Source organism: Lemur catta, chromosome 1 (genome assembly GCF_020740605.2).
Source record: "Lemur catta isolate mLemCat1 chromosome 1, mLemCat1.pri, whole genome shotgun sequence".
In the NCBI taxonomy this organism is placed as follows: Eukaryota; Metazoa; Chordata; class Mammalia; order Primates; family Lemuridae; genus Lemur; species Lemur catta.
In genome coordinates, this window is record NC_059128.1 from 278,843,066 (window position 1) to 278,870,518 (window position 27,453).

Here is a 27,453-nt window from a genome sequence, read left to right on the forward strand (position 1 = left end):
GCTGCCCGGGTCCCCAAAAGGCCGCGGCGCCCCGGCCCCCACCCCGCCCGGCAGCCGTGCGCCCCTCCCCCCGGCGCGGGCGGGGCTGCGGGCGCCCGACGCGGAAGCGCGGGGCTGCGGGGGCGGCGGCGCGGGAGGCCGCGCGCGCTCCCCGGGCCGCAGTCGGCGCGGCGGGCGCGGCGGGCGCGGCGGGCGCGGGGCGGGGCGAGAAGGCCGGGGAGGCGGCGGCGCTGGTGCACAGGCCCGGCCACCGCCTCGCCCCCCTTCCCTTCCCCTTCCCTCCTTCGGCCTGTCCGTCCCCCTTCTCTCCCCTCCCCCGGGCGAATCACGCGCCCTCCTCTGACACTCGTAGCGGGCCCGAGCTCCGAATTTATCCTTCACGTGACCTGAGGGGGTTGGGTGGTTGGTCGGGACGGAGGGGGAGAGGGAAAGGAGGGAACGGAATCTGCCGTTACCCGAGCAACAGGCCCCGCCCGCCGGCTTGGGGCCGGGGGGCGGGAGGAGGACGTCAGCACGTCAGCCGGGGTTTTGCGTTTTGATTGACAGTTGCTATAGCGACCGGGTCGGTCCGTCGCCATTTTGTTGGTTGGTTTTTTTTTAAACCCTTTCGCTTCCCGCCCGAATAATAATAAAAAGCCCCATTGGAGTGAGGCGGGGGTGGCGGCGGCAACCGCGGCGGGGGTATCCGGGGAGACTGCTGCCGTCGCTGCTGCTGATCGCGGCCCAGGTCGGGCTCAGGGAGCGGACACCCCGAGCGGGGGGTGCGGGCGCCGCCGCCGCCGCTTCTGCTGCTGCTGTTCCTGCTGCTGCTGTTGGTGCCGCTGCCGCCGCCGGCGAGCGGGCGGGACCGGTGTGAGTGTGCGAGTGTGTGTGCGAGTGAGCGTGTGCGAGGGCGAGTGTGCGTGCGTGTGTGTGAGTGTGTGTGCGAGTGTCTGTCTGTCTGTGCGGGGACTCGGGGGCGGGCGGTTCGGGCTCTCCTGGCGGAGGAGCCGCTGCCGCCGCCGCCGCTCGGGCCCCGGCGCTTCTCGCTGCGCAGGTTCGGAGCGCGCGCCATTTTGTGAGATTTACAAAATCCTCCTCGGGAAGAAGCCGCCGGGAGCGGCCGCCACTCGGCGCCCGGCCTCGCCGCCGCCGCCCTCAGAGCCGGGCCGGGCTGCGCGGCCCCGCTGCCGGGACTCGGGGTCCGGGGACTGCGGTATTTGCCGGGGAGGGGGCTGTCGCCTCCCCGGCCCCGGGCGCCGCTGGAACCGCGAGCCGGAGAGAGACTGAGCAGGCTGCGGCGCGGCCAGGAGCCGGGAGCGCCGGGGGCGGAGAGAGGCGGCCGGGGCGGCGCTGGCTGCGGAGGCCGCGGCGGGAGCGCAGCGCGGGAGCCGGAGGCTGAGACTCACCGGAGGAAGCGGCGCGAGCGCCCCGCCATCGTCCCGGTGAGTGTCCGGCCCGGCCGAGGCCCCGCCCGGCCCAGCGCTCGGTTCCTCCGGCGGCCTGTAGCCGGGCCCGCGCCGAGGCCGGCCGGGCGGAGGGAGGGACCTGCCATTTTAGGAGGAGGCGCCGCCGGCCCGGGGCCGGCCGCCGAGGGAGGGAGCCCGAAGGCCCGGTCCCGAAGGAGAGGCGGGTGCGAGCGGAGGGAAAGTTGCGGAGGGTGGGAGCGGGGGCCGCGGCCTCCCGGGAGCCGGGGCCTGGGGGGCCGAAGAAAGCGCCAGACCTTCACTGGTCGCCCGAGCGAAGGGGTGGAGGTTGTCTTCTTCCTCCTCCTCCTCTTCCTCCTCATCCTCTTCCCCCAGCTCCTCCCTCGTCCCTCCTCTCGGTCCCCACCAGTGTGGGAACCGCCGGGGTTCTTCGCAAGGACAATGCATGGGTTAAGAAAATGGGGCTGGCTGCCGGGTAGGCGAGGACAGCAGGGCCAGGCTGCGCGCAGGCGAAGGTCGGAAGCCCGCTCCCGCGGCGGCCCTTTGGGGTCGGCGCTGGAGCGAGGGGGACTCGGTGTGCTCTGAAGTTGGGCGGGGAGTGCAAGGAATTCCGGCCACTCGAGATGAAGAGATGACCTCCTTAGCAGCCGCAGGAGTTGGTGGTTGAGGAGACGTGAATTAGAATTGATACCTGTGCATTGCAACAAAACTTCACGAGTCTATTTATAGGCACAAACCCACTCTCGCTTCGGAGCCTCCAAAGCTGCTGAATATCTCAACACTTAGCGAAAGGCTCCTCCCTAGTCTGAAATAGTTAAAAATGGTGAAATTAGTGAGTCAGGGACTCGGACTACTTGTGTGTGCCTTTCGCCCAACCCTAGGTTATATGAATCCTGTGATCTAGGTGCAGCACTTGAATGCCAGCACCATTTGGTTCTTGAATTGCGTCCAAATTGTCAGAAAATATGTCTTTTGACATTGTTTTCAAACTCACTTAAAGATCGGGACGAATAGTGCCAGGCACTATTCTCAGGGCTTTATGTGTATTGACCTGCTTACCCTACCAGTAGGAACTCTTAACCCATTTTACAGAAGAGAAAACCGGGAGGGGCATTGACTGGTCTAAGGTCTTACATCTCGGAGCCAGGAGTCTGTAGCCAGCCTGGGCTCTTAAACACTAGGTTATAACTCATTATTATAAGTACTGGCAAATTTTGGAGCTATTTGCGTGTAATGACTCAGGGGATTGTGTCCACGTGTAGTTGTTAGTTTGGAATTACCTTTTTGGTTGCAGAAGTGGAAAGGAAAGGTTGAGAAAGTTTTCAGTCCTTTTTTTTCCCCAAAGAAAACCCTGTAGCCAGTTTTTTAATATAAGGAATTAAAAAATATTCTGTGGTGTGTTTTGTTCTTCACACTTAATTTCGATTATAGGCATCCTGTAAGTATTGATGAGTCATAAAAAAAGTTTTATGTGTATTTTTAGTCATTTTTTTCTTTGAATACTTATGACCCTTTATACTTTACATATCCAAAGTGTTTAGGAATGAATATCTTTAGTACTTGGATTTTGGGATGTTTTAATATAAATTTAATGGAATTACCTTTAGCTTTTTTTTCCTTAAATTTCTCATACGTTGATCAGTTACTTTAAGAGAATATTATTTTCACATAGACTTTTACAAGTATGAGACTAGAACTAAAATTTCATATGCTAAGGTTTTAAACTGAAGATTGTTTCAAAGAAACAGCGGTTAAGAAGAAAAAGCTTACTTAGTTATAGTTAAGGTTTTTAATGTAACTTAAAGTACCCCAGCACTTTCGGAGGATTTGCCTTGGCATAGCAGTGGTGTTTATGGTAGCTGTCCAAATTTATTTAGACTTCAAACCTTGCCAGAAAGTTAAGTACTCCTCCTGTCAGTGTCTACACCGAGTTTTGTAAAACCGGGTATAAAAAGTTCATTTTTATCTCAAGAGAGGCATAAGCTCAGAAATTAATTATTACAGGAGAAGGGGTCACTCCTTGTGTTTGTAAAGGTCAAGGTGCACTGCTTTATAGCTGGTGGATGTTGAAAGAGATTTTAGATTTCAAGAAATAGACTTGAATGAATGAATGGTAATTGTAGGTAGGAGTGGGGAAGGGATTAAATCATCTAGTGAGATATTTGTTATTAGGAATTTGAAATTTAGGTATAAGATCATTTGTTAAACATTTTAGAAACATTTTGGTGGGACTTACTGGAAACAAACATACAAAATTACTATGTGCTAGGAGTTTAAAAATAAGTCCAGTGTTTTAGAAGCACTATTATTTAAGATAAATGGAAATATTCCATTTTAGTGCAATGTCTTGTTAGGGAATGTGGATAGTATAAAAGACCATTGGTTAAAAATTTTTTTCCCTCTAGAATATTGTCTGATATTTGCTTTTTAGTTGTATTGATGGAGATATTGATATATGACTTACAGTTTTGGGGTGGAGTGGTAAGTGCAACAAGATATTTAGATAATTTACACAGGTAAAGATATTTAAATAAAGTGCAATGAATATTTGCAAAAGCAAAATTCAAGATAACTTGTTATAAACATGATATACAATGACCTCTGGCATACATTTTGTTTTGTGACTACACCAAATGTTAATTTGTATTGGATCTTGTTTATTACTTGAAAACAATTTTACTTTAAAAAGAAATAGTTTAGAAATTTAGACTGCCCAGAGGTGTTTTCACGTGCATGTTTATGGTTAACAAATATCTAGTTACAGGAAGAAAATTCGTATAGAAGTAACTGTATTATGGGTGAGAATGGAATTGCCTTATGTAGGACATTAAAAGCAAGACTAATGGGAGAAGCAGCTTAATTTGTGACTTTCTTGGTATTTGTGATTAGGCGTGTGTCAATTTGTCTTTGCTTTGGCATTCTTACTGCAAAGAACTTTCATGTTCCCTACATACACAGACACACAAAGCAATTTCTCCTGTGCCCCCCACCCCCAAGAAAACATTTTAGTATCCAAACCCAGCAAAACCCCAAAATTTCCCGAAAGTCTTTATCAAGAACTTGGTTCTTCATTCCCAAAACTTTATTAGTCATTTTGTTGTATTCTTAAGCAGTAGTTTAAACTGCGCTAATAATCTTTATTCTCTTTTGAAGAGCATTTTGGTGGTTTTACCTCTGATATTGCTTGTCTATTTTTGATTTAGAAGTAAAGATACTACTTGAAACTATCAGACATGGTCACCTGAAACTTGATACTAACAGTTTGCTCTGTCAAAATGAATTGTGTGACTGGTATAGTAGTACCTTATGTATACCTAGTGGTTATGCTTTTTAAAAGACTTCTTACCATATGTTATCTTGACTTTTGGGCAGTTTTTTTTATTGTTAGAGAAATTGTGGTACTTCATAACCCAAAGCTTGCTCAATTTTGAATTAAAAATTTTGGGGAGTTAAAATTGGTGTTTAATTATTTGGAAAAATTATTAAATTATTTTAAATTACCTAAAATTTTTCCTCATTTGCTGCCAGGTGAAAAACTCTTGAAATGTTGCATTATGTCAATGGTGTAATGTTATACTAGGGTTGTAAACTTTTACCATTGGGTGCTTGAAAGTGAAATGTAGACTTCACATGACTGAAATAATAATTTAAGGTTTGTATTGGGTAATTGAAGACAAATCTTGCTTGCTAGTGGCTACAAACAACCTTAGTTTCTTTTATTTATTTATTTATTTTGGTATCTGAAAACAAAATGACTTGGGAATATTGCATTGATATGAACCAGCTAAAGTTTTTAAAAAGTTTTGCTTTTGCTTTGAAATCCTACTTCCATAGTTCTGTAATGAGTTAAAATTCTTTATTGGGGATAATCCCTTACATTGAACATCTAAAATGATGTGGTTCCTCATAGGCATACATTTGCTAATATAGAACCATTTTGGCTTGTTGGCATTTGGTTCTTCTGCCAGAGCTGTGTATCTTCTCTTCTAGAAGGTGACTTTTTAAATTTGTATTACTGTTAAAGCCGGGCGCGGTGGCTCACGCCTGTAATCCTAGCACTCTGGGAGGCCGAGGCGGGCGGATCGTTTGAGCTCAGGAGTTCGAGACCAGCCTGAGCAAGAGCGAGACCCCGTCTCTACTAAAAATAGAAAGAAATTATCTGGCCAACTAAAATATATATAGAAAAAATTAGCCGGGCATGGTGGTCCATGCCTGTAGTCCCAGCCACTCGGGAGGCTGAGGCAGGAGGATCACTTGAGCCCAGGAGTTTGAGGTTGCTGTGAGCTAGGCTGACGCCATGGCACTCACTCTAGCCCAGGCAACAAAGTGAGACTCCGTCTCAAAAAAAAAAAAAAAAAAAAAGTTTGTATTACTGTTAAAACTAAGTTTTGACAAACATATGCTTTTTGTTTGAGTGAGATGTGCTCATATCTGATATACAGCTAGTAATGGTTTAAAATGTGTCTTTATTCTTTTTGATGAATTGTTACGAATTTTATCTTCTCATAGTCGAAATGTTTAAATTGACCTTTAGGGGGGCCTAGTGAACCAGTTTAATATGAAATGAAACTGCTTTGCATCATCGACTCTTTTAAATAGCACTCTTGGTCATTAAATAACCCCCTAATTTTTGTAAGTATATAAAATTTCCAGTGACAAGAATTAATTTTGTTTTTAAAATATATGGACATTTATGGTTAAGGTTTGAATCTTGACATGTGTTTGGGTCAAAAAATGCTCAAACTGTGACATCTATCCAAAATCTGCTTGTTACCTAGTTGTAGAGGGCAATTGAGGCAGCATAATGCTGTGCAAAGATTACCTGCCTGTGAGACAGAGAGCAGAGGCTCTTGAGTCTGGTAGATCTGGAGTCTCACAGGTTCTGCTGACAATGTGACTTTAGGTGCAGTGGTTTCACTGTATCAGTTTCCTCATCTATAAAATGGGGTTGATCATACTTAGCATAGGATCCTTGTGAAGATTGAGGTAATGCGTGTCAGTTTCTTCATGGCCTTCTTTCTCCCCTTTCCCTCCCTTGCTCTTCTTCATTCATGCTCAGCCTGTGGTCTCAGCATAAATATTACTTCTTCAGAAAGGTCTTCCCCAAACCCCAGTCCAGATGAGATTTCTTGGCCAAGTAAGATTCTCTGCTTTTCTGTCACAACGTTTATTGCAAATAGCTATATAATTATTCGTATATATTCATGTATGTAATTATTCATTTAATGTCTGTCTGTTTCACTCCACTAGATTATAAGGTTCATTTGGACAGGAATGTCTTTTTTAGAAAAAAAGTTCTTATAAAAATGTAAGTCTTGCTTCCCAGGCTTGATCATAATGCATTGCAGCCTCAAACTTCTGGCCTCAAGTGATCCTCCCGCCTCAGCCTCCCAAATTGATGGGACTATAGGCACATGTTGCCCATTGTGCCTTGCTCGGGAATAAGCCTTTTTTGATCATTACTGTAATAACTCCAGCATGTAGCAGGTCTTGTTATATGTGTATGTACATTGAATGATGGAATGAGGAACCTGTATGCTGAATCCTGCCTTAGTACCAGTCCTTAGCTTTGTAATCTTGGGCAAAACAGTGTCTCCTCCCTTTAGTGTCCTGTATGCCAAATGTGGACAGCACCACCTACCCTGCCCAGGATTTCGAGAATATGAAATGAGGTATTATAATGAGGTGCTTTGTCAGAGTGTAAAATGCCGTGTAAATGTAAGATCGTACAGTAGCATTAATCTCTGTAGTGAGGTTATCCAACAGGAAGCTTTATTGTGACTTAAAGTAAGAATAATTCTTACTTTAGGAATTTTAGGCTGGGCATGGTGGGTGGCCTGTGCCTGTAGTCCTAGCTACTTCGGAGGCTGAGGCAGGAGGATCACTTGAGCCCAGGAATTGAGGTTGTAGTGTGCTATGATAGCACCACTGCACTCCAATCTGGGCGACAGAGACCCTGTGTCTAAAATAAAAAAACAAAACAGAGTTTTAGCTTTGTTGAGTTGGTAGGTAACTATTATTTAATAATTACTGTAAATTTAAACTTTCGATATGTATTAGTTAGAATGTAGGTTAGTCCTGTGTGTGACTAAGTGCAGTGGCTTAAATGAGAAGTTTATTTTTCCTTCATAAAACAGTGTAAGTAATCTAAGGCTGATATGGTAGTTCCATGATATGAGGGATCTTGGTTCCTCTGTTGTGTTGCTTTTCTGTGCTTAAGGAGATACCATTTTCTTTATAGTACGAGGCAGCAACCCACCACATCCACCATCCAGGAACAGGGTGTGGGGAAGGCAAATCCCTTCTTTTTAAAGACAAACCCGGAAGTTACATACATGGCTTCTGTTCACACTCTGTTGCTCAGAACTTAGTCATGTGGCCATATTTAGATGCAAAGAAGGGTGGGATATGTAGTCTTTGGTAAGGTAGATCTTTGGCTGAAAATCTGTGTCTACTGAAGGAGAGAATGAGGGATAATTAAACATTGCCTGTCACACTTTTAAATGCTTTGGAAGAAACTTCCAGAAATAAACTTTGAAAAGATAACTTATTGCACTGGTTAATAAGTTTTACTTTCTGTGTTTGGTCATTAATCTTTTGAACTATGGTATACAAATTCAAATACATGATCCCTTACGCAATATATACATATATGGTCAAGTTAGAAAAATGTAGCTGTGCTCTTAGTAGTGAAGGGATATTGGGTCTAGTAGCATATTATTTTACTGACACTGTATTTTCTGGTAGAAACATTCTTGATTGCTATGATTATAATCATATGTAAATAATATTTGGAGTCTAAGCTTTTAGATTTGGTTTTAATAGTCTTACTGGACCATACTGTATGTATTCCTGCTCACATCCTCGGCAAATAGTGCTGGAATAACACTTGGCATCTTGTCAGGATTCCATTAAATGTTTGAGTCACTGAATGTTGCAAGAAGGACGATAGCAGTGATGTTTATTTTATTTATTTATTTATTTATGTTGGGGGCAAGGTCTCTCTTTTCGCTGGGCTAGAGTGCAGGGGTCATAGTAGCTCACTGCAATCTCAAACTCCTGGGCTCATGTGATCCTCCTGTCTCAGCCTCCTGAGTAGCTGAGACTATAGGAGTGAACTACCACACCTAGTTAATTTTTCTTATGTTTTGTAGAGATGGGGTCTCATTATTGCCCAAGCTGGTCTCAAATTCTTGGGCTCAGGCAGTCCTCCCATCTTGGCCTTCCAAAGTGCTAGAATTATAGGCATGAACCACTGCACCTGGCCTAAGAGTGATGTTTAAAGATACATATGTATCTGTCCAGTCTTTTCTTTAATTTCTATGTGTTTGGGCCGGGCGCGGTGGCTCATGCCTGTCATCCTAGCACTCTGGGAGGCCGAGGCAGGTGGATCGTTTGAGCTCAGGAGTTCAAGACTAGCCTGAGCAAGAGCGAGACCCTGTCTCTACTAAAAATAGAAAGAAATTATATGGACAACTGAAAATATATAGAAAAAATGAACTGGGCATGGTGGCACGTGTCTGTAGTCCCAGCTACTCGGGAGGCTGAGGCAGGAGGATTGCTTGAGCCCAGGAGTTTGAGGTTGCTGTGAGCTAGGCTGACACCCCGGCACTCTAGCCCGGGCAACAGAGTGAGACTCTGTCTCAAAAAAGAAAAAAAAAAAAAAAAATTCTATGTGTTTGAAAAAAGAGGAAGCTCTAAGAGTGTTATTAGATCTAGTAGGGACTTGGGAAAGCTAATGGTTCTCAAACAGTCTTCTAGAGGAGCAGTCCCCAACCTTTTTGGCACAAGGGACTGGTTTCTCATGGAAGATAATTTTTCCCTGGGGGAGGCAGGTGGTGGTGGGGTTTGAGGTGGAGCTCAGGCAGTGATGGGAACAGCTGTAAATACAGATGAAGCTTTGCTGGCTTCTCTGACTGTCATCTCTTGCCAGTTCCTAAGTTTCATGGAAGATAGTTTTTTCCGGGAAGGGAGTGTGGGCGTGGAGCTCAGGCTGGAATGTGTGCCTGATTCCTAACAGGCTGCGTACAGGGGGTTAGGGACCACAGTTCTAGATAACTTGTATTGTAGGATTCCCAGACTTCTCTTTCTGTAGGTTTGGAGTGATGCTCTGGAATCTACTTTCTTAGTAAGGACCCTAGATAATCCTGGTGGAGTAGAAACATTTTGAGAAACACTGATATAATTCTTTTCTCACATATTAGAGAAGGAAATGGATGCAAAGAAGCTAAGAATAAGCCTCAGAATAAGCAGGCCTGGGACTAGCATTATTTTTCCTGACTCCTGTTTTTTTGTTCTTTCTGCAGATGAAGATACCTTGTATGGTAGTTGTCATCCCTAAGACATCCCAATGTACTTTTTTATATGTGAGCTCATTCCTAGTAAATGGTTGGTTCAGTTGTCCTTTTAGCCATGTAGAAAAATAATCAGTTAGTCAAATCAGTATTTAAAGGTGAGAAGTTGAAGCTTTTAAGTAAGGTATTGTTAATATCATTGCTGTAGCGGGCAGTGTATATACAGCATTACGATAGATGGCTGTAGGAAGCCACTTACTTGGCATGATTAGAAGGAACAAAGGTAGGTCTTGTCCCAAGATTACTACTTTTCTTTTCATCTGGTTGCTTGCAGTTTTCCTTGTTGGAATTCATTCCATTAGTTTAAGGTAAGATTTGTATTTCCGAGGTTAACACTTTATTTTTATCAATTAGCTGTCATTTTAAATATCAGAGATTAGCATCTGTACTAACCTTTTTGGAAAGGAGGAGGAAGAATACAGTACATGTGTTCTTTCTTGAGGAAGATGAAGGGTGTTTGAGAAATGTCAGCTTGTGGTGTTTAGTCATGCCAAGGTTCATGTGAGGATTCTCTGGTGGCTAGAGGTTGGTTGCATTACCCTGCCTCTTGATGGCTTCCAGTCACAGAGAGTTGGTAATGACACTGGATAATTCTGCCTAGGACCACTTTTTTCTTATTTTATCACTTGTTTATGGGCTCCTATTTGAACAGTCTTATGGCATATCAAACATGTAAGGCACAGTTCTGATCACCTAGGAAATTCTAGTTTTTAAAGATCAACAAGTAGTATGTATTCATAGTTTTAAAAAAATCAAGCCCTGTGGAATGGTGTGTCAATCATCTCCCCACTTCCTGTGCTCCATAGGTAGTAACTATTCAGTTTTTCCTACCAGAAATGTTGTATACTTATACACACACACAATTATATGTTATACATTTAATATGTATTATATTACAAAACTATATGTTTAGTGTGATTCTATTTTTAAGTGAATAGACATTAGGGTGTGTGTATGTACATAGTGTCTATGTATGCTCTTAAAACCAAAACCAAATGGGATCATACTAAACACACAGTTTTGCAACTTCTGCTCGTTACTTGGTATATCTTAGAAGTATTCTCATATCAGCTGATAGAGCTTCTTTGTTGTTTTTAATGGTTGGGAAATATTCCATTTTATGGATGCACTTCCATTTATTTAGTCAGTCCCCATTGAAAGGCTTTTAAATTCATATTTTGCTCTTTTAAACAATGCTGCAATGCATTTCCTTGTACATATAATTGTGTTCTGTGAGCATTGGCCATAGATATGTATTCACGAGGAAAATTGCTGGTTTGCCAGGTATATGCACACTGTAATACCTATTGCCAAATTATCTTCCAAAAAGTAGCACCAAATTATACTTTCACCAGCAATATCTGAGAATGCATAGTTTCCCAAATCTCACCAACACTGGTGTTAATCAAAGTTTTAAATCTTTGTCAATTTATCCAATCAGTGGTGTCCAGCAAAAAAAAAAAAAGTCAATTTAATAGGTGAATAATTATGTCTACTTTGGATTTGCATTACTTTAATTATGACTGAGTTTGAACGTCTTAAATGGTGTTTGGTATTTTAGCTTTTTATTTTAAATAACAAAATATTCTTTGTCAAATATATACTGTAGTTAAAGTATTTTCTGATTTTCGTTTATTTTTTTACTCTGTTGAATGAATAATTGATGGTTTGATAAGCTGTAAATGCCTACAGAAAAGGGGACTCTTGTTCCTCTTCGGTTGAGGAAACATTTGAGTGTCCTCTGTATAAGATATGTGAGTGGTGATGGTGGAAGCTTTTGACTACAGAAGTGAATAAAATTTGGTTCTCTCTGCTTTTAGTGTTGAGATAGATGTGTGTATATAAGAAAAATTAACACAAGTAAGGCTGTGGCTGCTAACAGTTACAGATACTGCCATGTGAAGAACCAGAAGAGCACAGGGAAGTAAGACATTTCTGGGGATTTGAGCATGCAGTTGTGGAGGAGAAAATGGGACTGGATCTTGAACTTGAAGAAAGGATAAGCTTTTTATGGTGGAACCTCAGGACCTGACAGTCCACTGGAGGGAGTCATGTGGGCAACCAGTGGTGGTGGGAGAAATGAAGTGACTTTGGAGAGTGACAGAGTCACGTGCCTGGAGAGCATGGGTGTGTCTGTGTATGTGTCTCTGTGTGTGTGTGTGTGTGGGTGTGTGAGTGAGAGAGGGAGACAGAGACGCGTGCACACGCACTTGAGCAAGAGCATACCGCACTTGCTATGCTCCGGGAGGGATGGGGACAATTGTAATAGCAGTGAGAGTCATGAGTGTTAAATATTATAAGGAATTTGAATTTGAGGTGATCGAAAGTTTTTCTGTGGGTTAGAGAAAGATGACACTGTAAGAAGGAGTGTTTTGAAAGCAGGACACATTCGTTGTATGGGCACCTAATGGGAATTAGAGGAGGTGAAAATTAGAAGACAGATGGGAAAACCTTAAAAAATGTTTTAATTATACTTTAATTTTCAGCAGAACAAAGTGAGTATTTCTGAATTCAAAGAGCAAAGTGGCCAGGTTTTTCACAGAAAGAAAAAGAGAATTAAACTTTGTTGGCAGTACAGTAAAAGAGGTTCTAGGAGTGCAATGACTGGTGATTGGTGTAGTGGGACAGTGGAGAATATGCCCTGCTGAGAGGACCTGAAGGAGCTGTTGAAGAACTGAAGATAGAATTATTCTTGTAGTTCAGACTGTCCATTAGGAACAGGTGGAAATAATTTGCAGCACCATAAAGGATGAGCTAAAAAATGGGGCAGTGGGGGAAGGCAACGTTCAAAGCTGTGAATCTGGAAGGGAAAAGGTTGTATCATAATTCACGGTTTGGAAAAATAGAGAGTAGCTGAATATGTGAGCAATTTATCTTAAAGGGTGATAAAACTATTTATTGAGTACTTGCTAGTGCCAAACATGGAACTAGGGCCTGGGAATCAATGCTGAAACAAAGGCTTCCCCTGTCTTTGCCATCATGGGAGTTATGTTCTGTAAGGGGGAAGTCTTTAAGTCTCTTGAGTAGGCTTGAAGACTCAGTCTAGAATAGACATGAATTAAATTTTCATTAAAGGGAACATAGAGTCTATGAAATTGAATAATTTTTGGTGTTGCTTTTTGAAGGTCAAAAAATTTTTGTCTCATTTTAGAGTACTTTTTACAGTTCTATGGTATAAAAGATTGTTCTGTAAAAGTTTTTCAAAACAGCAATCGTAAGAAAACTAATAGGATCTCATAAAGCATTTTACAATTTAATTTTTTTCATTTTTTCATTTCCTTATTATGGTTCTATACTACAGTTCATAACAACAGTAAAGTAGGTACATTTACCTAGGAATTGGTCTGAAGGCCTACAGTTACTCAGCAATATGAGAGTGAGCTATGCAGAGGGAGAAACATTGAAGACAGGAGTCTTAGGATTCATGGGAGACAGTTTGGAGGAAGGCTGTTTGCTGAATAAGACAAAGATATGGACATGCAAGGATGTCGGCATATAAGAAAAGTCAAGGAATAAGGAAAGTTTACTGGAGTGGACAGAAATGGAAGAGAGATTTGAGCAAACAGATGAAAAAGAATTCTCTGTCCTTCAAGAAAAAACCTTTTTAATGACTTACTATGACTTTTAGGGTAAAGACCAAAGTAGTCACAGGACCTGTAAGCTGCCCTGCACCTGAATAATCTGGCCGCAGTTTGCTTAGTGTTTCATCTCACAGGTCTGTGGATCATGTGGCTGTACTAGCTCTTGGTCTTTCCATATGCTGCTTCCTTAGCCTGGGATTATTGCCTCTTTCTTTTAGCTAACCTCTTTTCCTCCTTCAAATTCATCTGGGATACCAATTTGTCAGGCAAGTTTCCCCCATCCCCCATCAGCTTTTCGTTTCAAAAAAGCCTTGTCTCCTTGTACTCCTCCTTTATATAATGCTTATCAGAGTTGGTAATTTTTTTAGTGCTTATTTGACTAATGCACTCCAGAGATCAGGTGCAGTAGGGTTTTGCTCCCTCTTACAATCCAGGGGTTGGCAGGGTGCTTGGCACATAGTAAGCACTAAATAAACATTTGTTGAAGGAATCAATGAACTACATGTTTTGATCTTTACTAACTATAGAACTACAGCAAAGGGATGTTTGCCCATTTGGAGTAAGAGCTGAACAGGGAATATGGGAGCCTTGAAGAAAAAGGAAAAGGTGAGGTTTTTTAAAAGATATGATTAGGAAGCTCTTCGTAGTTAAGAGAAAGAGAAATTATTTATTTGCAGATTAACTCAGCAAATGCATATGAAATGCCTCCTATGTATAGGGAGCTAGATTGGAAATGTGGAGTGGAAAGATTCTGTTGTCTATATTAAACGAAAACATAAATTTTAGCAGTTTATTGAAATGGGTACAGTCCTTAGTGGTCATTTGGAGCAGTTTTAAATTGTGGAGAGGAATCAGCCTGGATATTCTTTACCATTCCTAGCCAACATAATGAAGTTCATTTAACAATGATAACTGGAATGTAGATCCAGCATTTGTAGTCGTTGTCAGATGCACAGTTAAAATAAGCTCTAGCTTTGATTTTATTTAAAAAGTGACAGAAAAGTTAAGAAGTGGTTTGTTTGGATGCTTTTTGGCTTTAACTTCTTCGAGTTTGGACAGCAGAACAAGAAGAATGATGAAGGAATGTTCATTGTATGGACAGGTTTTCAAAAGAATGAGTCTTGTAGTTAGAAAATTTTTGAAGCTGTTGATCTTGTCAGGTGAATGAGCTTTTTAAAAGCTTATAAGGGGTTTGTTCCAGTGTAGAGTTACAGCCCTTTTCAGTGACTAGTTTCCATAGTAAATATTTGGAAAAGCAAATGTTCAGATAATTTGTTGAAGGTCTGCTCTCTGTGCCTGGTCCTATGCCAAGCGCTTGGGATATAGTGAATCAGATGGATGAATGTGGTCCCTGCCCTCATGAAGCTTTTCAATGCAGTCAGAGCTCACTGGAGAGAAATAAAAAGGTAAACCTGGCTTTTGGCTTGGGTGAGTGGGATTTATTTATTTATTTGGTCTTGAACTCAGTTTTGGTGGCAACATTTTAGGCTACTATAAGATACTTGTTGCTTTATCTCTAGTAACATGGGGGTGGGTGGGATAGCTAATACCAAAGTAATTCATTATTAGTTATTTTAATATTCTCAGCAACCCTACAAGATAATTGGTATTATCCCTATTTTATAAGTTAGAAAACTAAGATGCAGGGAAGTAAATTTGTTTTAGGTTAATCATAGTAGAATTGCATGTGCTACCTCCAGATAATAAAAAGCCTAGTGAACAGTTAAGTGCCCTAAAGTTAAACATTTAGAGCAAACAGAAACATAGTTTCTGTAACTCATTATTTTAAGAAATTGATAAAAGTTTTGGCATGCTGGGATTGATGCCTTTTGCCACTGGTTCATTCATTAGTCTTTTGGATGATAAACAAGAAAATCTAACACCTGTGTTTGGGGACTTCTTTACCGTAGGAGTCTTGGTGGGAGAGATCTCTTTCCATTATGAAATCCTATTGCTCACTTTCCCTGCCTCTTTTGCAGTTAGGGTGCAATCATGTGACCTGAGGCCTCCATTCCTGCCTGTGCCTGATTACCCTCAGAAGCCAGTGATTTGCAGAAGCAGGCACTTTGTAGACTGTTTTCTGTAGTGCAAGGGGGCGGGGGTGGAGGGGCGGGTGTCACAGCTATCTGTTTTCCGGAGGCAGAGGTCATAGAGATTCCAGCTGTAGCACTTAGTTCCTGGTGTTGGTGGTATCAATACAAGTTTCAGTGACTGAATCTTGTGTTGTCTTCACTAGACTAGATCTGTGGTTTGAATTTTGGGTGTTCTTGACTATGTAGCATTCTAGCCTGGCCCTTCTGGGGTTTTCTGGGAGTTGCTTACAATACTTTAGTAACTTTCTTTCAGCTTAAACAAAGCCAAACCAGAGCTAGTTTCTTTTGTGTGCAACTAAGAACCTTTGCTTGGATAATGCTAATTAAGATAATAGACAATTCTAAGGAACTCTTCATGGTCAGGCTTACCTGCATCTAGATTAGAATTTATTATACTAATGAGAAGAGTGCCCAGTATATATTGAGTGAAATACTTGTGAAACTGTTTTTTGATCTAATTAACTTGCCAAATTTGAGTACCTGTTCTTGGTCAGGGTATGTTCTAGGTGTTCGGGATGCAGAAGTGACAAGACAGACAAGATCTGTGCACTCACAGAGCTGGACAGAACACAGGGAATAACTTTCAGATATTGCATAATAAGTAGCACAGGACTGTGATCCCTGACAGATGGGAACCAAATGAGGGAGCCCCATGATGGCCCAGCATTCTTCTTGGAGGCACTTTTCAGACCTCAGTGAAGGAGAGGGGTCCTAAATAGAGCTATGTGGCCTCACTGAGTTGAGGAAACAAAGATTGGAGCTAGGGAAGACCAAAGTGGACCTAATTTGAGGAGCAGAGCTCTGGAGAGGAGGGAGCTATGGCAGAGAAAGAGTTCTGTACATCTGCTTAGTGGTCACCTTAAATGTTTGACTGCCAACCAATGTGTACATGTATAAGGTGCAGTTTTATAAAGGAACAGTTTCTTGGGAAGCTGTAAGCAGATCAGTTCTTAAGAGTTACACAAGGCTGAGAATTATTTGAGTACCTTACAGCCAGAATGGAAAGATTTCATTAAATGCAGGTTTTTTTGAGACCCCAAAAAGGTCATGTCCTAATAGTGGGGCTAAACCAGTCCTCAGGTAAAGGCTGCTCTAGCTATGTCTGAAAAAAGCTTTTAAAAGCAAGCCTTGGAAGGAGCAAACTAATCTGAAAGTAATGTAATTGCTTGCCGTTACATTGTCTAACACTCTTTGAAGAAATATAACAGATCCTAACACTAACAATGTAAAATGTACAGCGTCCAGTCAAAAATTAGTACTAAATATGTAAAGAAGCAGGTCAACACGACTCATAATTAGGAGATCAGTTGAAACCAATGTAGAGCTGACACAGGTATTAGAATTGACAGACAAGGACATTAAAGCAGTTACTATAACTGTATTCTGTATGTTCAGAAAGCTAAAGAGAGGCATGGAGGGTATAAAAAAGACCCAGATCAAACTTCTGGTTGTGAAAACTGTAGTATGTGACATGAAAAATACACTAGGTGGCATTAATGGCATTTTAGACATTACAGTAGAAAAGATGAGTGAATTTGATGACATGGGAGAGAAAACTCAGCAGAAAGAAATGACAGATAATGGGATTAGCAGACAGAGTTGTTAAAGTGGCTATCATAGAATGCAGGAGCAGATTGTGGTTAATGTTGACATCTTGGGATGTGAGTTTTGCTTAAGAATAGTTGTGACTGTGACCTGAAGTTGACTTGATGTATAGTAGTTGAAAATCAATATTTCAGCAAAACTGTGGGGGTATGGTGGAAGAACTTTATTGTGCAACAGTACATTTATCTCTTGCTATGTAATGATATCACCATAAAGTTAGCAACTTAAAACCATATACATACATAAGCCAGATGTGGTGGCTCACACTTGTAGTCTCAGCTACTCAGGAGGCTGAGGAGGGAGGATCACTTGAGCCCAGGAGTTTGAGGCTGCAGTGAGCTATGATTGCATCACTGGATTCCAGCATGAGCAACAGAGCAAGACCCCATCTCTTTAAAAAGAATATGTGTGTATATACATACACATACATTTATTGTCTCACAGTTTCTATGGATAAGATGTCTGAGCACAATTTAGCTGGGTCCTCTGCTTTAGGGTCTTAGGCTATAAAGATGCTGACGGAGGCTGTGGTCTCAACTGGGACTTGACTGGGGAAAAGATCTCTTCTAACCTCGAGTGGTTGTTGGCAGTATTCTTTTCTTGTGCACTGTCAAACTGAGGGCCTCAGTTTCTTGCTGCATCTCCCCTCAGGTTCTTACCATGTGGTTCTTTCCAGTGTGGCCATTTACATTTACTTTCACAAAGCCAATGAAAGTGGGTTGCCTTGCAATACAGGTGTGCGATCCTTTTTTTTTTTTTTTAATTATAAATTCAAGTCTTTCGTCAAAGATTTAGAAGTCATATATATTTAATTTGTAAGCATGATGAACAATCTTTGTAAGCACAATCAGCACATTATTTGTGACAAATATAAGAAAAATTGATCATTGTGAAATACTTCTATTCAGTAGGTGTAGGAGTGAGCTATTTTTCAGTACAGGAAATAAATGCTGTCTGTAAAGTTCCATTTTTAAAGTTTTGTTGCTGTGGCAAATCACTGGATTCTGGAAAATCACTTAATTCTGGAAGTCTGTCTCCTTTTCTGTAAAATTAACAGGTTGACCTACACTAGTGAGTTCTGTGTGTGTTTATTTTTGTTTTGCTTTAATCAAATCAATATATCATCACTGAAAGATTTTATGGCTTACCGTTTAAGCAGGGCACTTTGAATTTTTTTCTGTAGTAAGCAAGAGAGGAGTACAATCTTACGTGTTGTATCCGTGGAAATGACACCCCATTGGCTTTGTTGTATTCTATTGGTTAGAAGCAAGTTACAGGTCCTGCCCACATTCAAGGGGAAGGTCTGCACAGGGCATGAACACTAGGATGCAGCGTCACGGGAGCCACCTTAGAGTCTGTCCATCAAAGCACTCTGAACTTTTCCTTCTTGTCACTTCATCACTTGTTCCATTTGAATTTTATAGTTGTTAGGTTTTGTTATTTTATTTTTTTTTTGTATCTGCTTTCTTTGGATAAAGTTGTATGTTTTGTTCGCTGCTGTATCTTTAGGGCTTAATGTACTGGCATATAAAAGACTCCGTAAATGTTTACTGAATGATTGGAAGAATGAGGGTAAAATGCATGTGTTATTTCTTTGAGAAAGCATTTTTAGTTTTATCATGCTATATTCTTCTAGGTACTAGAGAAATTAGTCTGAAAGATACTTCGTCTGTTTCTAAGATGGTCATGGTTTAGCAGGCAAGATTGAGGCATAATAGTCTTCTAACTGTGACTATAAAGGTTTGCAGAGTGGATGCCAAGTAGTGGTAAAAAAATTTAAGAGGCTGAAGGGATGAGGATGCAACAGTCAATCTAGTGGATTAGAAGCAGGACAGACAGTAGGAAGCCCCTCTTGCCCAGAATGTGCTCTGCAGAATGCTCATCCTTGAGATGGTATGAAGGAAATAAGCTTGGCGATTCATGACTCAGATTAGCATATCATAGGAAACCTTTTCCTCACCTGTTAACATAATTAGGGCAATCTTTATAAAGCCCTTAACGCTTTATAAGCATACATATACCACACTAGTAAAGTATTGTTTTTATTTAACCTGTGATGAAACTGAGGCTTAGAGGTGAAGTAATTTTCCCTAAAATGGAAAGTGGTTGTTAAGGTAGGATTCAAACCAGGCCTCAGCCTTCATTCTTAGTTTTTATTCTATATTGCTTCTGTGGAGCATGTTTTAGCAAATGCTAGACTAATTGCGTGAGATCAGGGACCCATGTACATTTTGCCCATTGTGTCTCTTGGACTAGAATCTTGCTCAGCCTGTAATATATGGCTGAATGAAGGGATTCTAGTATTTAGTTTAGTGTGTAAGTATCTATGAATAGTTTCTGAGCTTCCCAATTTGAATTTCTTGCAAAACTTGAAGTTTGATGGATAGCAACTGATGTAATCCAACCAGTATAGTGCACAACAAAATGCAATTTTGTGTTTCACTTTGTGTGATTGAGTAGTTGTGTCCCCAAAGAACTATGTGTAGTTTGACTCCTTGTAACTCTTCCTCTTTACCACTTTGAGATCTATTGTGTTATCAAGCCGCCTTGAGTTTTGTTTCTGAAATAGCTTTCAGTTAAGTTCTTTATGTTATCATTAATGATCTCTTCATAGATTAGACTTTCAGCCTCTTTTTGCTTACCACACTAATTTAAGAATTTATTTTTAGCGTATATCTAATAAAAACCAAATGCAGGTTGAGCACCTCAAATCCGAAATTTGAAATGCTCCAAAGTTCAAAACTTTCTGAGTGCCAACATGTTGTTCAAAGGAAATGCTCATTGGAGCATTTCATATTTGGGATTTTCGGACTTGGAATGTTCAACTGGTAAGTATAATGCAAAATTACAAAATCAAAAAAAAAAAAAATCCAAAATCCAAAACGCTTCTGGTCCAAGCATTTTGGTTAAGGGATATTCAACCTGTGCTCCTTACTGAAAGGCTTATAATGAAAAACAGCCATCCTCAGGCACACGTTTTACTGCTCTCCAGCCCTATTCTATACAGCAGTACTTCCCAAACTTCTTCACGTGAAGGCCTTCGTGGGCAAAATTGAAGAGGCTGTTATAGGTGTCCTGAGATCTTTAGGGGATCTTGGCACGTCGGAAACATTTGTGCTACTGTGTGCCATGCACACCTGTTGGCCAGCTCTGCCCTATAGGTAATCACCTTCACCTCTATTCTTTTAGCTGGTTTTTTGATTGACTTCTCTATTTCTAAGTAATATGCTTATTATATCAGATAGGATGCTTTTGGATGTAAATATTGAGACTCTAACCCAAACTGATTCTAATAAGGGGATTTAACTTATAATTGGAAGTCCAGAAATGGGATAGGCTCAAAGACTAATTGATTTGGTGCCACAATAATGTCTTCAGGGTCCCAGTTTTTTCCATCTTCCCTTTTAGTCATTGGCAGGCTCCATCCTCAGATTAATTACCTAGCTGCAGCAGTGTCAGGAGTTGTATTCATACACAGCAATGTCCATGGAAGAGTAAGTTATTTTTCTTGTAGCTATATAAGGTTGTGAAAACTTGGCCTGGGAACTCTTTGGCAGACTTATCTCATGGGTTAAATGCTCATTTCTGAAACACTCAATACCAAGGAAATGGGATTACATTTAGACCAGTTAGGCCTACTCCTGGAACTGGGCATGCTCCTCCCAGTGGAGGTGGGTGTGCACATGAATTCTGAACAAAATTAGCTTCTGTTACAAAAGCAAGAAAGGGAGTTTGGAGGCTGGGTAGGTAACCCTGACTCTACTTTTGTATTTAACTTAAAATTTAAGACATTATCTGGGCCGGGCGCGGTGGCTCACGCCTGTAATCCTAGCCCTCTGGGAGGCCGAGGCGGGTGGATCGCTCGAGGTCAGGAGTTCGAGACCAGCCTGAGCAAGAGTGAGACCCCGTCTCTACTAAAAATAGAAAAGAAATTATCTGGCCAACTAAAAATATATATAGGAAAAAAAAATTAGCCGGGCATGGTGGCGCATGCCTGTAGTCCCAGCTACTCGGGAGGCTGAGGCAGTAGGATCGCTTGAGCCCAGGAGTCTGAGGTTGCTGTGAGCTAGGCTGACGCCACGGCACTCACTCTAGCCTGGGCAACAAAGTGAGACTCTGTCTCAAAAAAAAAAAAAAAAAAAAAAGGACATTATCTGTTGACTTTTATTAAGGTACATGAATATTTAATGTTAAGCCACCTATGTCACACTTTTCTTCTTCTGTCTACCCATTATAGCTATATAACTTCTTTGCAAAAGCAATATTTAGTGCTTAATTTTGACTACATAAATTTTGTTCACCATAAGGCAAATTGTATACTGTGACATTCTCCCTCCTTGTATAATTTTGTTTTTCCTAGAGCTATAACAATTGTCTTGATTTTCTATTTGCTTTGTTTTCTAGTACTTGCCAATAAGTTTTTCCATTCTTTCCACTAGCCTCTCAAAAGTGTTCAGTACAATCAAACGTATCCATGAATTAGTTGTCCCCTCCGCCTTAAGACCATCTTATTGAAGCCTCCATCAAGCTACTTCTTTATGAAATTCGTATTCTCTAGGCCTAATAGAATTGCATATTTCCCAGCAGGTTTGGATCTTCTGTTTCTCTGGCCATTATCTTTTGTGTTTTTATCCCTCATTTTGCTGGAGGACATCTTTCAATACTTTCTGAAAAAGTATACATGGGAGGCTAATTTTTTTGAGACATTGTCTGAAAATATCTTTAATCTGCTTTTTCCTCATGATTAAAAGTTTTGACTGGGTACAAAATTACAGTTTGAATATAATTTTTACTGAGAACTGTGTATTGATTTGTGGTCTTCTTCATATAGCAGATACATTAATAATTTGTATTCAGTATTCCATTTAAAAAAACATGGGAAAGTTAGAGAATATAATGAGCTCCATGTACCTGTTGTTCAGCTTCACCATTTATCAACTCATGACCTCTTTTATAAAAATCTGTGTTTGTATTTGTCCTTCTTCCTTTTGAATTTTTTAAAGCAAACCCAGACACATAATACCACTTTTGAATATTTCAGTATGCATCTCTAAAAGATAAGGACTCTAAACTACAATCCCAATACCATTATAATACCTTCAGAAAGATTAACAGTGATTCTTCAAATACTCAGTAAGAATTCAAATTGCCTTGATTAGCCTCATCAATATATTTTTTAAGCAGTTTATTTAAATTTTGGATCTAAGTTCTAAAAATTGTCTTTGGGTGTTAAATCTGTCAAGGCTCTCTTCTGTATCTTTTTTACCCCTTACAATTTATTTGTTGAATAAGGTGCATCTGTTTTGCAGTTTCCTACCTCCCGGATGTTGAATGAATCCTCTTGGTGTCATCGACATGTTCCTCTGTTTCTTGTATTTCCTCTTACTTGGTAGTTAGATCTAGAGGCTTGATAAAATTCTGTTTTTTCTTCTTTCTCTCTCTCTCTCTCTCTTTTTTTTTTTAACAAGGGAGTAATGAGTGGGGAGAATACATCATACATCCTGGGTGGTATATTTCCTTTTCTTTCAGAGGCAGAGAATATCTGACCCTGTGATGTTAGCAGCCGCTACATAGTATTGCATAGATCCATGGATTTGTTAGGAATTTTTGGTCCTTTTTGTGTGACGTTCCTTAAGCCTTCCTTTTCACCCCTTCTGAGAGTTTTAAGGAACTCTTCTTTATCTCTAGGGCTCTGAAATTTTGTAGTGATGTATTTTGGCATGTGTGTTCTCTTTGTATCGGACCCACCCTTTCATGTTGGAGACACATGTCCTTTATTTAGTTCTGGGAAACTTTTTCGTATAATTTCCATGATGATGTTTTCTCTTTGGTCTTCTCAAGTGACATTCAAGTTTGTTATTTTGTCTGTTTTTATTTATTTATTTTATCCCTGGAAGGTATTTTTCAACTTTTATCTTTGATCCGGGTATCTTTTTTGATCTGTGATTGCTCCTTTTCTTCCCTCTAGCAATTTGTTTTTACTTCATGGTTACATTTATATTACCTCTTTGAGCACATTTATATTATACAGTTGTCCCTTGATATCTGTAGGGGATTGGTTCTAGGATTCGTTTGGGATACGAAAATACATGGATGCTCAAGTCTCTTATGTAAAATGGCATAGGATTTGCAAATAACTTATGTATATTCACCCATATACTTTAAATCATCCCTAGACTACTTAGAATACCTAATACGATGTAAATGTTATATAAGTAATTTTTATAGTATATTATTTAGGGAATAATGACAAGAACAAAAAGTCTGTACATGTTCAGTTACAGATGCAACCATCCATTTTTTAAAACTTTATATTTAAAATTTTTTTTTGCAGAGACAGAGTCTTTTTATTTATTTATTTATTTATTTATTTATTTATTTATTTATTTATTTATTTATAAATATTTTCCACCAGGTGTTGTAGCTTATGCCTGTAATCCCAGCTACTTGGGAGGCTGAGGTGGCAGGATTGCTTGAGCTCAGGAGTTTCAGACCAGCCTGGGCAACATAGCAAGACCCCATCTCAAAAAAAATTTTCCCACCATCTGCAGTTCGTTGAACCCACGGATATGGAAGGCTGCTTTTTAGGGTTACTTTTTTTTTTTTTTTCTTCCTGGCATTGTCTTAGTTTCCTCTGGATTCCTGTTGTTCTACTTGTTTTGGTTTCTGTCCTTGATGTTGGCAGCTTTCCTCAAGTATTTGACCATCCTTGGGCTTGTGGCTTGTATTTAGGAGTAAGGCATGATAAAGCCAATGGAAGCTCTTCCTGAGGGTGAGGCTTGTAAGGTTATTGGGTATCCCTAGAGGTTTACTGCAGGAAATTGTAAATCCCATCCCTGAGGGAGAGAGAGTATACATTCCTGTTGCTGGTGTTCTGCAGGCAGAACTGGGGAAGGAACACTGGAGTGCACAGTTCTGTTTTAAAAACTGTTATTCACTGATGTTTTTAGCCTTGTGCCTCGAACCTATTTTCTGTTGTGCTTGACTTCTCTAAGTACAGAGTCTCTATTCACTTGTCCCTAGACAAATATGCCTTTGGTATCTTTGAGGCTAGGGTAGTTGCTAGCCTGTATAGGGTTTGGGCTATAATTTGGGATCTTAAATACCATTATTTTATTTTTATTGAAACTAACTCAGAAAACTTGCAAGCATAGTACAAATAATTTCATTTCCACATAATTTGAAAGCTGTTGACATGAAGTCTGTTGTTTTTTGAATACTGTAGTGCATTTTTCTTACAAACAAGGGTATTCTCTTGCATAATAGCAATACAACCATCAAAGTCAGTAATTTAATATTGATACATTATTGCTATCTAATCCATAAGACTCCATTCAAGTTTTGACAGTTTCCTCAGCAGTGTTCTTTTATAGGGAAAGAATACAGTCCAGGATCACTTACACATATTGTTATGTGTTTTTCAATTGTCTTGATCTAGAACAGTTTTTCAGCTGTTCTTTTGTGACATTGATATTTTTGAGGACTACAGGCCAGTTGTTTTACAGAATCACCCCAATGTGTGTTTGCTGTTTCCTCATTAGATACAGGGTAGGCATCTTTGGCAGGAATGATGCTGTGTTTTGATGAAGTCTAAGTTCTTAAAAGTTTCTTTTATAGATTGGGCATTTTGTTGTCAATTCCAAGAACTCTGCCTAGTGTGCTGGTTCTTTTTAATGGAGAATGGCATTTAGAAACCAAGATGTGAGCATTAGGCTCATCGGTGTTAGTGTATGGGGTGTTTCTAGGCTCTCACAGTGGATAAAGCTGGAATGTGTGTATGTCCTGAGCCTTTCCAGGTTTTAGGATGCAGTATCTAGTTTCCTTGGCATCTCCAACTGTAGACTCTTATTCTGTGGCTTCCTTCATTCTCCTAAGTCTGCTACTACTGTGACATCTTTCCATTGTTTAAAAAATTGTCTGTCACTGTCTCCTTTCTTGCTTTGTTGTATTTTAACCACTGATTTTAGGTGGGTTTTATTTTCAGTGCAGTTTTGTGAGTGAACCAGAGGTAAATATATGGATTATTCGATATGTGGAAGCTTTAATATTTTCCTTTTAAACTAGTTTTTGTCTTTTTTTGCAGTCATCATCAACCCTTTCTACTATACCTGCCCCAGTCCTGATTGTGCTGTTCTGCAGCCTGACATCTTCCCTGACTCCCATTTCTATGCACCGGAGACCAGATTTATTAAAGTATTCAGATCCTCTTTGTATTCTGACCGTAGTTTATCGTTTCGGTGTCCTTTTCTGCAGTCCTACCATCTTCCCTCCACTCCAGAGCCATTCTAAATAGCTTACATTTTCCCACATGTTAGGCGCTTCTACTTTTCTCTTAGCTTTCCTTTGGAGCACATTGTGCTTCTTTGATAACATTTTCTGTATAGCATAGAGCCTGGCATATAGTAGCTGTTTGCATTAAACAAACAAATGTTACTTTCTTTAAAATAATGCCACCCAAACTTTTTTTTGCCTACTATTATTTTCCAAATACTATCATGTATTATTTTATATAATTCTCAAAGCAACTCTGAAAGCCATTATTCATCTTTTAGATCAGCGGTCCCCAACCTTTTTGGTACTGGGGACTTGTTTCATGGAAGACAATTTTTCCACGGACCAGGGGTTGGGAGGGGTGGTTTTGGCATGATTCAGGCTCATTACATTTATTGTGTGCAGTGAAACCCCTCTGCTAACGATAATCTATATTTGCAGCAGCTCCCCAGCGCTAGCATCACCGCCTCACTCCACCTCAGATTATCAGGCATTAGATTCTCATAAGGAGAGCGCAACCTAGATCCCTCGCATGTGCAGTTTACAGTAGGGTTCATGTTCCTATGAGAATCTAATGCCGCTGCTGATCTGACAGGAGGCGGGGCTTATGCAGTGATGCAAGCAGTGGGGTTGACTGCTGCTCACCTCCTGCTGTGTGGCTGGTTCCTAACAGGCCAGGGACCACAGATCATGGACCAGCCTGGGGTTTGGGGACCATAGTTATAAATGATGTTCAGTAAATTGCCCAAGGTTGCATAGCTGTAGATGTTAAAATTAAATTTAACAGATATTTATGTGCCTATATGTGACAGGCCCTGTTTTAGATGGTAGGGACAGTTGGGGAATAAAGCAGAGAAACATGCTCCTAAGGGAACCAGTATTAAAATGCTTAAATTTCAAACCTGAAGGTTGGTTTGGGGAAGGTCTTCTATAATCTTTACTCATCTCAGATGTCCTCTCCTTCCTTTTTCCTAACCCTCCTGGAAGGGAGGCAGGGAAGGGGTAGAAAGAAAGCTCTATTTTCTTTTCTCATTAGTTCCCTTTTTCTGTTTTCATTGCTTTATTATAGAAAGCATTTATAAAATTATCATTTGTATTTGGGGCCTGTCTTGGTCCATTTGTGCTGCTGTAACAAAATAGCACAGCCTGGGTAATTTATAAAGAGCAGAAATTTATTTCTCATAGTACTGGAGGATGGGAAGTCCAAGATCAAGGTGCTGGCAGGATTGGTGTCTGGTGAGGATCTGGTCTGTGCTTCCAAGATAGCACCTTGGACGCTGCATCCTCCAGAGGGGAGGAATGCTGTGTCCTCACATAAGAGAAGGTCGAAGGGCAAAAGGGACCAAATTCCGTCCTTTCAACCTTTTTGTAATGGCATTAATCTATTTGTGAGGGTGGTATCTTCATGACCTGAACACCTCCTGACACTATTGCATGGGGATTAAATTTACAACACATGAATTTTGGAGGGCATGTTCAGACCACAGCAAGACCATAGCAGAGCCTTTGCTAGATTGAGCTGCTTTGGGCAGGAACTATCTTGTTCTGATTTGCAGGATGCCAGCCACATGATATGTGATATTCTCAATAAATGAATGCATTAATAATGATATATCCATGGTTGTCATTTATTCGTAATAGGTAACAGTACATTACTCATTACTACCTCTTTGTAAGGATATAGACCAGTTTCTACAACTCTGATCTGTTTTCTTATTTGAGAGTGCATGCTCTGAAAGAGGTCACCTATGAGCAAATTTTTACTGAAGTTTAATAAATAAACAGTTGTTTCTGGGTGCGTGTATAGATCTCTGGTCTGGAGATGGAGTCTTGATACAAATACTAACTAACTGGTAGTTTTATTAACTTCTTATTTGTTAAAGATGTATGCTAATATAATAATGAGATGTTGGAATTTATTAGCCTTTTTTTCAAATTCAAGAAGATAAATTATTTCAGAAGAGGTAGAATGTTTACTTTGAAACATTTTACAAACAGATTCATTGTAAATTTTTCCCCATATTTGTTGGCATATAAAATGTGAAGGTTACCTGTTGCTGCTTAATAAACCATGGCAAAATTCATTGGCTTAAAACAGCAATACTCGTCTCTTTGCTCACACTGCTCCAATTTGGGTAGAGCT

At 40.6% G+C, this 27,453-nt stretch overlaps 1 protein-coding gene across 1 annotated transcript in view; it reads left to right on the plus strand.

Annotated features, from left to right (window-relative positions):
* The first annotated feature begins 1,194 nt into the window (after positions 1-1,194).
* DYRK1A (dual specificity tyrosine phosphorylation regulated kinase 1A) overlaps positions 1,195-27,453 on the plus strand; it is a 119,398-nt gene continuing 93,139 nt past the window's right edge. The window contains exon 1 of the mRNA XM_045525750.1: positions 1,195-1,424. The gene's annotated coding sequence lies outside the window, so the exon portion shown is untranslated. The remainder of the gene's footprint in view (positions 1,425-27,453) is intronic.